At 35.0% G+C, this 16,686-nt stretch overlaps 1 long non-coding RNA gene across 1 annotated transcript; it reads left to right on the top strand.

Annotated features, from left to right (window-relative positions):
* The first annotated feature begins 4,092 nt into the window (after positions 1-4,092).
* On the top strand, positions 4,093-16,101 carry LOC125690680 (uncharacterized). The gene is made up of 4 exons (XR_007375734.1): positions 4,093-4,193; positions 5,711-5,841; positions 10,178-10,499; positions 16,025-16,101. It is a non-coding gene; the product is annotated as an uncharacterized LOC125690680 (long non-coding RNA).
* The last annotated feature ends 585 nt before the right edge of the window (positions 16,102-16,686 follow it).

Genomic DNA, 16,686 nt, shown 5'->3' with positions numbered 1-16,686 from the left:
ATTTGGATTTACTTTCATTCCCACGCAGTGTTCCTGGATTCCCCAAGCAAAATCTCTAATGTGGTAGCATGCTGACCTTTGCTTTGGTTGTAGGCGCTAATGTTAATAGAAATAGAGGGAGAGAAGTAATTGCTTTTATTTCTCATTCTCTTGTTCAACAAACTAGCATTTATAGAAAGAAGATATTGTTCAGTTGCTAAGCCACCTTGAACACTGATTTTCCTTATGTCACTCATCTAGGCTACTAATTTTTTAAAGATGTTTCATTAGAGAAACTGGACAGGTACCATTTTCTTATTTTGCATTGACTAGTTCACAGTAATTGCCATGAGGCTAGATTAAACCCAGCATTTTAGAGGTAAAAATCTGATTTATAGTCATTAGTTATACTACCTCCAGATCCCTGGAATTCTGTATTACTTTCCAACTGCTTCTCAAGTGCAAGGTAAAATGAAAGGGAATTAAGAGCAAATGATACATGTAATTAAGGCCCCATTGTGATTACTATTTTAACTCTGTAATGGGGGAAAATAATGTAGATAGCCAAGTTTGAAAATTAGGTTATTAAGCTTTCTGTTTAGTTGTTTGTTTGTTTTTTCCTTATTTTTTATTTAGCTAAAAAAATGTTATTGTTCTCTTTCTATTATTGCCATTGTTTTTAACTTTCTAAATTCATTCTTATCTTTCTAATCTGCCCTAAGGGTGTACCATTCATGATTTTTATATTCTAAAAACTACAAATTGCTGTAATTTCCTTCACAATGCTACATATTACTCTAGTGAAGTAACCCAAGCTGAGTGCATTCTGTAAAGGGTTTTCTTTGGTTTTTCTGTGCTCTTTTTAGAGACTTGGCAATGAAGTGGGGAACTGTTCTAAAAAAAAAAAAAAAAAAAAAAAAAAAAAACCCAAAAAACTACATGGACCCTGTGTTGATACCAAGAATTACATTAATCTTTATGCAGATATAAATGGAAGTTAGGCAGCATATTTCAATATACTCTATGGTTTTGACTTGATGTGGTGTTAGAAAATGAAATATCTGACCTGGAGGCTATTTTTTCAAAACAAGCGGAAGGCCAACGTTTATGCTATTCCTGACACCTTCAGACCACCAAAACCCACATAGTTACTCATGAATCAGATGTTCTCTACAGTCTCTGTAATCTCTCAACATGAGAGATAAAGATGGTAAGGCTTCAGCCTTTTCTACCAGGTCTTCCATCGCATTTTTTTAATGCATTTATTTGAAAGCAGGTTGAACAGAGCACAGGAGTTCAGAAATAGATAAAAGTAGTGCATGACAAAATGCCTGAGTTTTATATGTGAAAGAATAAAAGAAAGGAAATTTCTGGGCAAAGCAAGAAAGAACAGATGAGAACTTTAGGTCTAGTAAAAAAAAAAACAGTGAAGATAGCTAAACATATTTGACCTGGGTGTTGTAGAAGCCCTGTCTCATTTTGAAAGGGAGCTGACAGTGATGCAATACACAAGAAACCTACTGGAACATCTAAAATTAGCTGTGATGAAGATGCTTCTGAAGGCATCAGTACTGACATGTTTGAATTTCAGAGGCTATTCTGTAAAGTCTGTCCTAGTGTCAGTTGGGATGGAATTGTTTTCTTCAGGGTACTTTGTATGGTGCTGTGTTTTGGTTTTAGGAGAAAAACAATGTTGATAACACAGCATTGTTTACTGTTTTTGCTAAGCAGTGCTTAGCAATGCCGAGACCATTCGCAGTGAAGGGCTCAAGGAGCTGCGAGGAAACTGAATTAGGGCAGCTGACTTAAATTGGTCAAACGGACATTCCATACCATATGGCATCATGCAGAAGGAGTTTTGAAGGGAGTTGGGGTTCTCTCTTCCACTGCTTGGGGAGCTGGTTGATCATTGGTTGCGGCGTGATGAACAATTTCTTGTGCATCAATTGTTATATACATTCATATATGTATATTTGTTGTAACTATAATCCTTTTCCTTTTCTCTATTTTAGTAAATAAAAGTTCTACCTTCTTTTCCTGATTCTCTCCCTTATCCCACTGGGAAGCTTGGGGGTGAGCAAATGACTGTGTGGTGCTCAGCCACCTGCCGAGTTAAACCACAGTGGAGTCATTGGCTTTTAACTGTTTTCTATTATAGTAGTCTTAATGATATCATACATTCCCTGAAGCAGGCAGAATTTCATTCATCTGAGGGGAGCTCCTTGGGATGTCTCTGAGGTATTTCAAGGAAGTATTAATGTATAAATGTTGGATGTGTTCATTCTGCATTATGATGAACTTAATTTTAGTGAACACAGAGGCCTTTGCCCTGTTAATTTATATCTAAATATGGAAATTATAGAAGGGCCCAGAGGATCACGGTGCCGCTAATGCAGAACTGTGTTGGATATTTAAAATATGTGCTTCAATTCCTGCCAGCTGGCCTTTGTACACTATATGCACCAAATAACCCAGTCGCTATCCCTGTAGAACATAATTTCTGATTTTCAATTTTTTGATTATTCTTTTGGAACCTGTTTGTAATTTCTCTGTAGACCCAGACTCCATAAAAGAAGTCCATGCATTCCTTAGCAGTCCAAAAAATACGTATCAGATACTTTCATGATATAATAAGCTCAACTGCAGTTTATGTAAAAGCATACATTTAAAACCAAAACTGAAAACGTGTTCAGCTGAAGGAGTGCCTTTGATTGGACATGTCCTTTAAATGAGACTTTTCCCTTTCATTTAAACTGAATTCTCAGAGAATCAAGGGATAAAATAAAATATATTCAGTAATAAAATAATTGTTCAAATGTTGATCCATATCAGGATTTTATTATGCTGAGTTCTTATGGTACCTTAATATGCACAATGAGATTAGTGACTTCATTCAAAATTTAATTTTTAGTTATTGAGGTCAGTATTGTCCTATATGTTGGTTTGATTTATTTTCAAGCTTTCAAGTATGAGAGGAAAATGACTTTTTCTTATTTAAAAAATAATCCTTGGTAACAGGAGGAAGCTTGTAGAAATTTCCAGATGTACCACATATTATCTTTTTTTTTTTTTCTAAAATAATTACTCTTCTAAAAATATTTAATATAATTTATTATTTCTCACTGAAACAATGGAAAGCTCTGAAGATGTAAATTTTAGATCAAATAAATATCTCGTAGCTATTTCCTAATTTAATTTGAAATGAAAAAGTGACCTCCAAGGTTAAAGGAGTATATGTACGGATGTTATATGACTCTAAGAAACAGCCAAAAATCCTCTTCAGGAAACAGATTCCGGAGAATGCCACAGTCATTAACTTAATAAGAGCTCAATCCATATACTTTAAGTAGTTGAATGAGACCGAAGGGGTTAGATAACAGAAGTTATTTTAGTATTACCAATCATGTGTAACTAAAGGTTTCCTCAGAAAAGCTTTATTGCATAGGAAAAGGCCAACAGATAGGTAGGTTATAACCCTCTGAAGAAATTGTGGTGATAGGAGGAAAAGGATTCATCATGAATCACTATGATTGTTAAACCAAATTCTCTCTTTTGACTGCATACAAACTAGACATTCCTGTAGTTTCAATGGTCTTTTAAGTCCTTAATAAATGTTAACATAATAATGAGATTGCAAGTATGATTTTAAAAATTGAGTTTTTCCCTTTCATTGTTCCATTGCACACAAAATTTTTGGAGATGGATTTAAATATTTTGTATATTGTCTGTACCCTGAAGTGTCACTTCATGCTGTCTTCCACGTTTTAAAAGAAGGAGTTACAATGCAGATCACTTCCAACACCTACATGTTTTGATTTAATTTAGACTAATTTTATTTGTAAGAACCTGTAAATCCCTAACCATTTGTGTAAATCTGACCATTTGGTTTATTTGTGTGTCTATGTTTCCATCAGTTTCTGAGCAACATACTGCAAGAGTTATGTTACTGCACAGAGGAATTTTAGATTTGGAGAAAACATGCAGCTTCTTAGCATTGCATTCCCCACATTCCTTTCTCTATTGCACTTCTGAAGTTAAAAACATATGGATAAAGTTGTGTATTTTTTTCCCCTCTCCCTCTTTTTCTTATTGCAGATGTGTTAATCTACCTGTGGAATCAGAAGTTTTACAGCATTTTTCTGAAGGTTCCTCTTGAAGAAATCTTGTACAGGAGAAAAATGCGTCCATGGGAAGGATCATAAGTTTGTTACTTGGTAATGGAAATTATTATACGTGCTGCATGGTGATATAGATGTGAAATGGGTATTGTGCTACTTTCTGAAGTCTTAGTGTTTTCCTTCTGTCTCAGTTCTTAGTGATCCATTTTGTTCATCTAGTGGAGCAGTACAGCATTTATTATCTATAATCTATTTATTATATATAAAAAAGATGTGGATTTAACATTTTATTTTGTCAAGCAATTACTACTCATGTTAAATAGAACTGCGTGGAAATAATGAATATTTTGAAAGTGCTATTACAGAGTGTTATTATGTTTGAGAATGGAAAAGCTGATTCAAGATAGTTCAGATTTGGAAGTCTGTTTGGGTTTGTTGTATGGCATGCCTGTAACAGGAGCAGCAGAGTTCTTCCTCCTCACACTGTCCAATTTATTTTTTATTTCTTTCATGAATGGAGTGATGAGCAAAGTGAGGATACCCCTAAAAACAGTGGCAACGATCTGAGGATAAACAAATTTACTAAATACAGTATTGGAATGCAAGATAATACACCACAATACAATATAATTAGAATTGAAGCTAATAAATCAAATATAATGAGAGAGAGAATTTCCAAAAGGTGGATAGTCCTCACCATAACTCTGAGGTGAGATGCGCAGTTCATTTGAGCAGCAGGGAGATGAAAAAGAGCTGATGAAGTAGAGCTGACAAAGAAGACCTCATCAGGTGACCTTGCCAGGAGTTATATCTCCTCTCGGACAGCAAAGCCCCCTGGGGAATGTAGTTCTTCTTCTCTTCTGGACAGGTATTTGGAACTTGAGCATGAACAGTTAAACTCCCAGTGCACTACATGGTGTTATGATGTGGAATACTGATAACCAAAAATTATAAAACCATGACAGAGAGACAAAAGGTATTGGCTCTGTGCTTGCTGTTTGTGAAGATGTTGTGCTTTTGGTGCAGCATTTCTTCTTTCAACTGGTATTTCCCTTCTCCTCCAGGGAAATGCTGTTGGACTGGCCTATTCAACCAACGTACCCAAATTCTGGCTTAGTGTATCCCATATTGAGCTTTAAATCATTATTTGGTGACCTGCTCATTCCTTTTCCACTACTAGGTCTACTGTGGGATTCTCATATTGATTTATAAAGCCTTCAGTTTGTTAGGCCATGCTATCTCCCTGATGAATTTCTTTCCTGGATGGCATTGATTATCTGGCACTTGGTGTTTTAAGGTTTCTCAAAATAAAGTTGTATTTCTTCAAAATTTTCTCAAAACAAGCTAGGTGGAGTTTTGCTATTCACATATTCATTACAGAAGAAATTTCTTCCACGCTGTTAACCATGGAGAGATGTTTTACTTTTTTTTTTTTTTTTTTTTTTTTTCTTCTAATAGAAGGTAAAGTTGGATAGAAAAGTGACATACTGGTCAAAATTGGGAACCTTAACTTAAATCTTTACCTGTGCATACATAATAAGTTAGTCTTTTTTGGTTTTTAGTTATTTTTAGCTTGCAAACAATGTTTCAGCATTACAAAATTGTCATTTCAGAATTACAAATGAGAGCAGTCCAGTTGAAATATTCATTACTTAATGTGGCATAATTAAGGGCTTCCAAAATAAAAATGTCTTCATATCTTCAGGCATCCTGCATTTCCAGAAGGCATCCAAAGTTGGTCCAGGTAAGAATAACAATACAAAATTGATGTTCATAGTACGTGTGTAAGCAGAAATAAGGAGTGATGAAGATTTGTTGAAGGATCACCATAAATATGAAGTGATATGAAGGTGATAGCACAGCTAAGAAAACAGCTCACAAAATCAATTTATTTTTTTTTTGTGTGTGAAATTTAAGTATTCACTGGCCACATCAAGGAAGAAATACACTTCTGGGTGATCATCTTTGTAACACAGTAAATTTGGAATTGGACACAGAGGAGAAATGACATTGTAAAATACTAGTGGGACATAATTCAGGATGAAATATTAAAGTTTACAAAACCAGATCCAAAACTGAATACTTTTATGCAAAAAGAGAAAAGCTAAGTTTTATGTTGCTGCAGTTTAGCCTTTATTGGTATTTATTATGTGAAACTATTACAGGATTTTTTATCAGCTGCAGACTTCATGGTTATTTACTGTGATAGAAACTGTGGTAGTGTCTAAGAACCTCTCACTATGTATTAGGAGATGACAATATTAAGCAGGATGATTGTAATTTTAGTAACCTACAAAATCTGAGAGCGTAATACGCCTTTTCCACAAATAATTAAGTGGAGCCATGGATAAATACAAATAGTTACCAGATGTAGTTTCTGCAGATGGCAGTTGTTATATACTAGAAAATATTTTTGCCTAGAGAAATAGTTTTAGGATTTTTAGAATTTCTTTTACCATGAAAAATCTTATTTTGTTGATACTCACAATTCTGAATAATGTGCGTTTTCATCAGTGATTAACAAGAGTAAGTCAGTGATTAACAAGCTTTGTATCATGGTATGACAATTGTGCATGGACGTTCAGTACGTGGCTTGGCTTTCACCTCACTGTTGCCACTGCTGAAACACATCACCTACCGACTCACTGTGCTCACATCCCCTGTTTGGTGTCTAGAAACATTCAATAAGCATCAACGAATGTCAATGTGTGCCATTATTTCTACACAGAGGAATTTAATCATGTGTCTTTCCCTCATATGTACTTCCATGTCAGACACCATTCTGTCAGACTGCGCCTCTGCTGCTGTCTCTCGTACAGCGACAACATGTAGAATATTTGTGGTGAAGTTCACCCTTTACTGCTATACCGTCAACATCTGCCTCTAACATCATAGACCAACATAATAAAATATGAGGCATTACATTTGGAGTAGCCTTTGTATATTGTACATCTTTGTATATCTTTGTATATTTGATCATTACATTCCTTTTTTGTTAGGTGTGACTTTGCTGTCTATAACAACTTGGATAAACATTTTCCAAAACAGTGCATTCATCTTCTACAATTTTTTAATTGCTTCACAACTCTTCAGCTATGTTAGAAGAATGTTTATAGGGAGAATGTATTGTTCCAGGCATTTCTGAGACAAAGAAAATGCTCCTAATCTTTAGTTTTAAAGGAGTTTGATTGCAGACTCCCAGATAGATACATTGCAGTATTTAAAGGGAGACTATAAGAAAGATGAACGTAGACTCTTTTGCAGGGTCTGTGGTGATAGAACAAAGGGAAATGGTTTCCAACTAAAATAGGGGAGAACTAGATTGGATATAAGAATTTTTATTTTTTATTTTATTTTACAGTACGGGTAGTCAGACAGTGGAGCAGGTTGCCCAGAGATATGGTGAATAGTCTGTCCCTGGAAACTCTCAAGGTGAGGCTGGATGGGGCTCTGAGCAACCTGATCTGGCTGTAGGTGTCTTTGTTTTTTACAAGGTAGTCAGACATGCTGACCTTGAAAGATCCCTTCCAACTCAAATGATTCTATGGTTCTATGAAGACCCTTCTATATCTTATATCTTTTTTTTTTTCTTTTTTTTTTCCCCTCGGGGATATGAATGTTGTGCACTAATACGTTCTATGAGTGTTCCCTTACTCTATTTTCTTGTAAAGAATTTTCATTAGTTTTTATCTGCAGATGTAGTAAAAATATATAGTACAATAGCACAACTGCACATGCATATATGCTGGAAAAAAACCCCAAAGCATAAAATGTGTTCCCAACTGGTTAACATAGCAGAGTGAAAAGCATAAAATGGCACTGATGCTCTCAAATGGTGCTGGGAATAAACTGCAACTGAGCAACAGCCATTTCCCACAAGGTAACAACCTCCTTTTTCCGTGATGTGATGAAGCAAGAGTAATTCATGCTTATTCTCTGTGTGTTTTTATTTCCGTAGCATCAGTACTAACTTCTCTGAAATTAATTTAGTCACACGAAAAAAAAAAAGACAACTAAATAAAATAATTTAAAACTTTTATATAATTAAGAGAGATTTTTAGGAGTTCCATGGTGAGGTACTTATCATAATAACTGTCATTACACCTGCTGTCATTATAACATATTTTAGGTGTATAATCAGATTTCCTTTAAAAGTCACATACTAATTTTTTTTTTTTTTTTTTTTACAACCATATAGTTATCATCCTTCTTATATGAAAGACTGAATTTATTTTAGTGAGTTCTTATGTGAACTCTTGCTGAGCATATACGATCAATGTAATTTTGGTTTTATTTTCTATGCCAGCATGTTTTGCTTCCACACTTCAACGAAATTATTCTGTGCCTCAGCAGCAGGATTAGAGATGATGAGCAAGTACAGATATGGAAAAACTGAACTGAATTTTCAAAATATACCTTATAAGAAAAGCACAATTTTGTGGAGAAATGCACTATTGCAGCTCTGTTAGTATTCTTGATGTTTTGTTCTGTGTTCCTCAGAGAGTTTTGAAACTGACAAGATCTAATGGAGAAATGAAATTGAAGAACTGGAGAGCTGGTAATCACAAGCATAGTATTTTGGGAGGATTCCAGAGGTGACCTATGACTGGAAAGTTCAATTAGTAGACTGAAATCCAGGATATATCTAAGGTCTTCAAGATAATTATTTTAGGGAACAATAAACATTTTAAGGAAAAGTGAGTCATGCATCTTGCTTTCAGAGTGCAGAGCAACTATGAAGACCTATTGTATCTTACAATTTTAAACCTATAGCATTATGGAGTCATTGCTCATTCTGAGAAAGATTAATTAACATATAAGTAAAGGTTATTCATTTTATAGATACCCATATATATAATATTTTTCTTTCTGTAATCCAAATGGATCTGGTTTGAAAATGATTGCCTTCATAAACAGAAGCACAGATATACAGTGAAAGATCACTCTTGACCAACAGCTCCAATGATGTTGGCAAAATCAGAAGAAATAGTGCTTGCTAATGGACCAATTCTGCAGAGGCAGCAAAGAGTACAAAGAATTTCTTGTTTCTGTGAACTCAACAAAATAAAGAAAGAAATGCTGGCTTAGTTTAAATAACACTGCAGTAGGTTAATTAAAAATAGATATGCAATATCCAGCCAATTCCATGTATCTTATTCTCCTCTAAGTACTCATCTAAGTTTTTTTTTTTTTTTTTTTTTTTTTGTTTGTTTTGTTTTTATAAACATGTTGATTTAATGTCCTTTTACTGATGCTGGAATCTAACTTATAAGATTAAGGAGTTAGGAAAAGTTAGCAGTTAGTGATGATGAACAATTACTTCAGTGATGATCTCTGCTTAGAGTCCTTTCTGTTAACAGAGAAGATAACGTGAATTTTGAAGAATATGAAAAGCAAAGTGAGACTTCAGGTTCCTCCATTTTTGGTACCTCACTTCAATCTCAGATTTGGGAATTAAAAAGAAATAGATGAAATTTCAGAAAACTGTGGCAATGTTATCACGTGAATACAAAGTCCAACAAGGAATGTTCTTCTCTTTCTCCTCTCCATAGTAATGGTTAGGTGTTAAAATGTCTGATAAACTCTAATTTGTCCTTTAGAATATCTATGCAATGCTTCTGGATCCTGAACCTGTGGAGCAAAGAAGCCCATTCAGAACTGTACACAGAAAATGCATGTGTTCCAACATTTTGAAGGGAATTGGATGGAGCAGACTGCACCAAACTATCACCTCCATAGGAAAAAATATATCTGATATGCCACAGTGATGATAAAATATCATGCTGAGATGCGTAAGAATCAATGTCATTGATTCTTAATGACAGCAAAGATATCCAGGAAAAAGGACTACTAGGACAAAATATTATGACATGTGCATTACTTATACTTGTATAAAATATGGTTGTGACAGTAGGAGAACAGCTTAATAAAGAAACAGCTTTCCTGTAACCTGCAGAGCAGATAGCCTTCTTGCCTAGCCAGGTAGCTCTTGGTAGCCACTAGCTCTACTACAACTTTCCTGTGTAATTTTTCTTAGCTTCCAAGAACAATAACTGTTGTTATTCTCTATTTTTTTGCAGGCTGTTACAAAGAGCAGTTAAAAAAAAACATGTGGTTTTGATGTGGCAGATTGAACCTGTCTGATTTATGGCAGTTTGGAGTGTTCACTGCATGTGCGAAAGGTGCAAGCTAAATATTATCTGCCTTTTTGCAAAGCATTTAATTCAATACTGGGAAAGCAGCAGTTGGCAGTCTGATTCTCCTCTACCAGATGATGACTATACTCCTCAAATCAAAATCAAGCTACCAGTTCTATAGACTCTTCTCACAGCAGATTGTGTCAATAAAAGAACTCTGAAGAAGTGCTGGGAATAGCAAGATCAGCCACATCATCATCTGTGGGTAGGTGCTTTTTGGCACTCTCCTTTAATTGACCTCTGGTGTCAGAGGAATAGGTTGGCATCTCTGCCTCGCTCATCATCTCTGACATGTGGCTGGCACTGGCAAATTTACTCCAAAGGATGTGCCTGCTGTAATCTATGTTGGCCCTCACCTGTTGGAGGGGAATAAGTGCTGTATATTTTGAATCAGAGATCTAAATATGTAATGAATACTTTGTATGCTGCTCTGCTTTCTAACTCTGATTCATGAGTTCTGTCTTCTTTAGACCAATATAAGTACTGCCGTAAGCAAGTCAATGCTCTTTCAAATGATAATTTTTCCCTTGTCAAGATAAACAAAATATATGAATTGATTTGGAAAGCATCATTATTGTTTTATTTTATTTTATTTTTTTCATCCAGAAATATTCACACTTGGACTTAAGGTGAAATCCAGGACTCTTTGAAATCAATATATTTTCACATATATTTTAACAGAGATGAGAATTTTCTGCTAGTCTTTCTTCTTTCAGCTATTCCTTTCCAGAAGAGTTACATGATTTTGAATTACACATCTACAGAGAAGATCGAGACATTCTTTGTATATATTCATTTTTTGTTGACTTGGCTGTGACTTAGAAAATCTCCTACAGCTAGTTCAGGCTGAGGAGACAGGTGATTTTTATGAATCATCTGAAGAGTTTAGTCAAGGATGCCTGTGCTTGTGTCCTGTGGGAGAAGCTTGTAATAAACCTTGATAAATCAGTAATCATGTGCATGCATTTTTCACTTCTGCCTGCTAAGACTAAACTAAGCTATTTCTCAATTCCCTTTCTGCTAGTGAATCACAGCAAGGATTTGAAAGGGTGATAGGGTTTCTTTATTCAAATGATATATTAATTGAATTTCTTGATTAGTGTATTTACATTTTATCAATGAACACCGTTTTGAATTTCAACTAGGTGTTTCCATTGAAGAAACTGTGAGGGGAAAAAAAGTGGTTTTAGCAATGGTGGTAGTCAATTGAAAAAATGCTGTACAGATTGAGTATCAAACGTAGAAATACTTGCTTTAACAAAGATGTTTAATTTTTAAAATATATTGTTAATATTGTTACTATGCCTTTATTTCCAACAGTATGAACATGCACTGGCAGATGCTTATTCTTTCTGTGCTCAGTTACAAAGTGGTAGGGCATTTATGTTCAAAAAACTGCCTGCAGCTTCCTTGTTGCAGAAGAAAGGAACACTTCAGGTCCTGCCTGAGAAGTTGAGCTGAACATGTTTTTGGCTGGCTTACTGGTCTGGAAGAGATTCAGAAAAATCAGATAAATTGAAATCTTTTCATGGTGCAGACTTCTGAAAGCGTAGATCTTCCTTTTTAACTAACACTATGCAAGGACCATCATCACTGCCATTCTGAGCATCTGAGTCACTAGTTGCTAGTGCCACCTGCAGCTTTGGCCAAAAGAGAAGAAGGTGAATGCTTGTTTACTTGATCTCAGAAAAAGATCTAAAGATGATAAGTTTAATATGCAATATAACATTTTTCTATTAATTGTTTCTGATTAAATCACAAATACAATCTAATCAAAATCAATATTTTGATTAGAATATAGTATTTTCAAATGGATTTTGGATAAAATGATCTAAAACAATCACAGCCATATGAAGGCTAAGGGAGAAGTGGGTGGAAAATCCACATAATTGTTTCAGTGACATTTCTAATGTCTCATATGGCATTTCATTGTCTCTTTTAGTATGTATAGCTCTTAGGATTTTTACTTAAATAGATCTATAGTAGGTAGACCGCTGAACATGGTTCGATATCTTTTCCAGAGGATAAATACAAGGAAAAAAAATACCTGTGAATGTTATCTAGTGGTATTTGAGATCATTCTCAAGAAACTTTCTGGAATCTTAGAAAAGCATGTTTCCTCTATGCTATTCATGAGTGAAGTTACCCTGTGGAAGAACTTGTGCTGTTTCTGTTGGGGATTTAAAGAGTCTTTCTTTCCTTGTCAGTTGGAAACTGTTTTATTGTATAATTATAATCATACGCTGGGGCACACAAATATAAAGCTTTGAAATTGTTATTGTGAGTTTTAGTCTAAGAAATTTTTGTTGGCAATAAATATGACTTTTTTTTTTTTTTTTTTTAATATGCATAGAACAACTCCAGGGCAATTTTCTCCCTAGGAATTCTCCATAGTTTTGTTGCTGTGATAGTCTCATGGGATAAAAAAAAAGGTAAAATTAAATGCTGTTTCCCATCAGACAGAAAATGGGCACTCTGCATAACTGTTTCCAAGGTACGCTGTTCATGGGGTGGGCATCTGTATTTCTCTGTCTTTTCTGGAGTAGTATTAACAGCTCTAGAGGGTAAGACACACTAGCAAAGATTAAACAAAACAAAACAAACAAACAAACAAAAAAAAAACCAAGAAAAAAATGAACAAACAAAAACTTTGCAGATCATTCATTCATTCATTTCTTAACAAACATGCCCAGTTCCCTGCAAGCTCACTGAGGTTTGGGAAGCCTGTAAGAACCTCCGTGGAGGTCAACCAGCCAACCTTCAGGCTGTGAATTTTGGATGGTCGTACATACTCTTTGCAGTTTTAGTTTTTGATACTTCTTTTTAGTTCCTATTTACAAAATAGAGGAAAACAACACTTTTCTGTTTTAGGACTGTTGTGAAAATAAATACATTGAGGCTTGTGTATTCACAACTACTAATGTAGTTATGTATATCTAAATAAAGAACGAGTTACCAGCTGTGAATCCTGTATCACTGTTATTTAGCTTTATGCATTCAAGCTAACCAGCAGGAAGAGAGTTCAGACTACTAATTTGCCATGAGGGAATTGTATATCTCTGAATCAAACAGATTCTTTAGCTGGTGTAGGTGGGGATTTGGGTCTAGGAACATTAATGGCAGTTCAGTAAGGCAGGCAAGTACAATTATTTTATGCTATAAAAAGATACAAGTGACCCTGAAAATCCTATTATGAGCCACAAAATTAACAGCAAGGCTAACATATTATAGTTTTATGTGAACTATTCCAGTTAACTTCAGATAATATAGATAATATTTTTTTAGTCCATAATCATCTTCAGAATATAGAATGAATTTTATTTTTCTCCCTCAGTTTGAGGGATCATTTCCTGAAGTATAGATTAATAAAGGCCATGTTGTCAATAAAATCTGCCTTCCCTCTGTACACAGCTAGTTCTACTTCAGTGGGTCAGTCTGTATGAATGAGGCACGAGACTGTATCGTTTCTCTTATAGATACCGAGAGGGAAATATACTTTGTCTCCAGAATTGGATCTCTTTTTCTTTCACTAAATGGTATTATAAATATAAAATAGATTTCATGGGACAACTGGAGTTTGAAAGCGTGGAAAAAAGTAGAGTGGAATAAGGAAAAAAGTTACATTCAGAATATGTCGTCATATTACTGATTTCACTTATATCCCTTATTGCTACAGTAATAAGGCATTAGCACTTACAAAGTCTAGATCATTATTTACCTTTCATAATTTTTGTGTCGTGTGTGTGTGCAGAAGTTTGTCAGATTGCTACACAAAGCTTAACTTTTATATTTGCATTTCTTAATGATGTGAGTTTATGTTCTGCCACACAGGGATTACCTCATCCCATGTCATCCAGAATGTCCACAGATCTCTCTGCCTGAGGTATATTAAGAAATTCCCCATAACCTGGAATTTCTTGAACATTGAATGCATTGGGATCAGATCACACATAGTGATTTTTAGCTATCTTTCAGATATTTCTTAATTAAAAAAAAAAGTTCTTTTTTTTTTTTTTTATTTTTCATTGAAAGACTCCACAATTACTGTCTTTTATAATATGACAGTAATTAAAATTCTTTTATATCACTTAATCACCAACGTGATTAACTTACATCACCGCTGTCTCCTAGTCTATGCCATTGTTCTCCTTAAGGAGAAGAAAATTCTGCAAAGCAGCAGAAAGGAAGTACAATTCATTATGCACGGAGCTTTCTTTATCTTAATCAGTTCTGGTAATTTATGTAAGAGGTTTTGTCATTAACTGTGTTTTCTTTGAAGAAATCCCTCCCATAACCTAATCTAGTTTGTCACTTATTTAAATGCCTGTGATGGTAAAACAGAACTACTTTCTGCAGAGTGTTTGAAAATTATTAGCAGTTCTAGTCTGAATGTATATATATATACTTTTGACAGAAGAAGTATTATTCTAAGTGAATGCTATGTTGTCATCTTCTAATTAAACTGGTCTATTATTCCTAGACAGATTTAAGTTTCAAGCGGGCTGGAGGATGGAGAAGTATATGTGATAGGTGGCACATATAATCTTATTAATCGCTACAGTGTCGTTCAGGATTGAACACTGTAAATAGTCTTGATTACATACATGAGGGCTGCTCTCAAAGTAATCCTCCTATGTTATGTTAGCTCACATAGTTGGTGGTATGGCAGTAGAAGCTGAACCTTCCTGCCAATATTTTGTTATATTTTGTTGCTGTGTGACAAATGACAGCAGAGGCAGAATCAGACAAATTGACTTTTGACATGGAAGTGTGTATGAAGCGAAAGCTTCATTGAATTCGTCCATGGGGAAAAAATGGCACCCAGTGATGTGCACTGAAGCTTGCTGAATGTTTATGGAGACAGTGAATGTCAGCACACCGAGGCAGTTGAGTGGTGAGTTTGAATAGTGCTGACAGTGGATCAACTCCACTGGTGCAAATTACTATGAGTGCAGCATGCAGGCTCTTGTTCGTTGCTGTTGAAAACGTAGAGCTAGTGGTGGTAATTATGTTGAAAAATAGTGTTTTGTAGTTGCGAATTTGCTCTGTCAAATAGTGTCAAATTTTTGCTATTTGTATCTGTTGTAATTTCCATGGAAATAAATATAAATCTGAGAAGAGAGAAGAGAATCGGCAGGGATTGCCGTTGTAATCAAAATCCAGGACCATATCCAGCTGAAGGGAGTTCACAGATTAAGATAGAGAAGAACTAGGTGTTAGATTAAAATAATTCATTTGAGACTGTTCGAGTATATTTTGCAGCAGACCATCTTGAATGTTATCACGCAGCACATACAGGACAATCAAGCTGTCAAATGAAGCCAGCGTGAGCATGTGAAAAACAAATCCTGCCTGATTATCCTGGCCTACTATGATCAGATGACTTGCTCAGTGGATGTGAAAAAGGCTGAGGTTATTGTATACCTTGATTTTATTATTTGATACTGTTTCTGACAGTATTTTCCTGAAGGAGCTGCCTGTTTTTGGCTTGAGTGGGCGTATATTATTCTGGGTGTTGAACTGGCTGTTGAGTTGTTCAAGCACATACGGATAAGTGAAATGAAGCTGGTGAAGACATTATAAAACAAGGATGAGCAGCTGACGAAACTAGGGTTGTTTAGTCTGGGGAAAATAAAGCTGAGAACAGATCTCATCTCTCTCTGCAACTTCAGAAAAGGAGGTGATGGGTGGTAGGATGTGAAATAACAAACTTTTGGAATTTTTTTGCAGAGAGAGTGGTCAAGCATTGGAACAGACTGTGCTGGGAAGTGGTGGAGTCTGTCCACACCTCTAGAGGTGTTAAAGAGGTATGTGGATATAGTAATAAAAAACATGGTTAGATGATGGGACTTCATCGGTTGGGTTGTGGATATACTTGATCTTGAAGGTCTTTTCCATCTTAGATGATTCTGTAACATGTGCATGGATACTTAGTACCCTGCAGTTAATATACGCTCATGTATGTCTTCGGTAGTTTCTTCACCTAGAATCTTTCTTTCATCCTCATCACTGATTTAAAAATACAGTGCAAAAAATATATTTCTCCTTCCTGCTTTTGTCTCTCTCTTATATGTACGTATATGTCTGTTTGTTATTGTTTCCTGGTTTTGCTCTGTTGGAGGATAAGTAAAGTTTAGACGATGGATCCAATCCAGTGGTTTGAACTTCACTCCAGTAAAGTTGTTATTACAAAATCTAATTCTAAAATTGTTTCCCTTGCTTTTTACCCTTATTGGGTATTGAATTTTCAACTGGTCTAGGATCTAGATTTTTTTCTTAACAGTGTGGATTCATGTTTAATTAGAGATCTCATATAGATCTCTGCTTTTTTTTTTTTTTACTTTTTTTTTTTTTTTTTTTTTTTTTTTTACCTGGGGTACTACTGCTTCTTC

This window comes from Lagopus muta, chromosome 3 (genome assembly GCF_023343835.1).
Source record: "Lagopus muta isolate bLagMut1 chromosome 3, bLagMut1 primary, whole genome shotgun sequence".
NCBI lineage: Eukaryota > Metazoa > Chordata > Aves > Galliformes > Phasianidae > Lagopus > Lagopus muta.
Note: the sequence above shows the minus strand (reverse complement) of the source record. Positions and strands in the feature narration are given on the sequence as shown.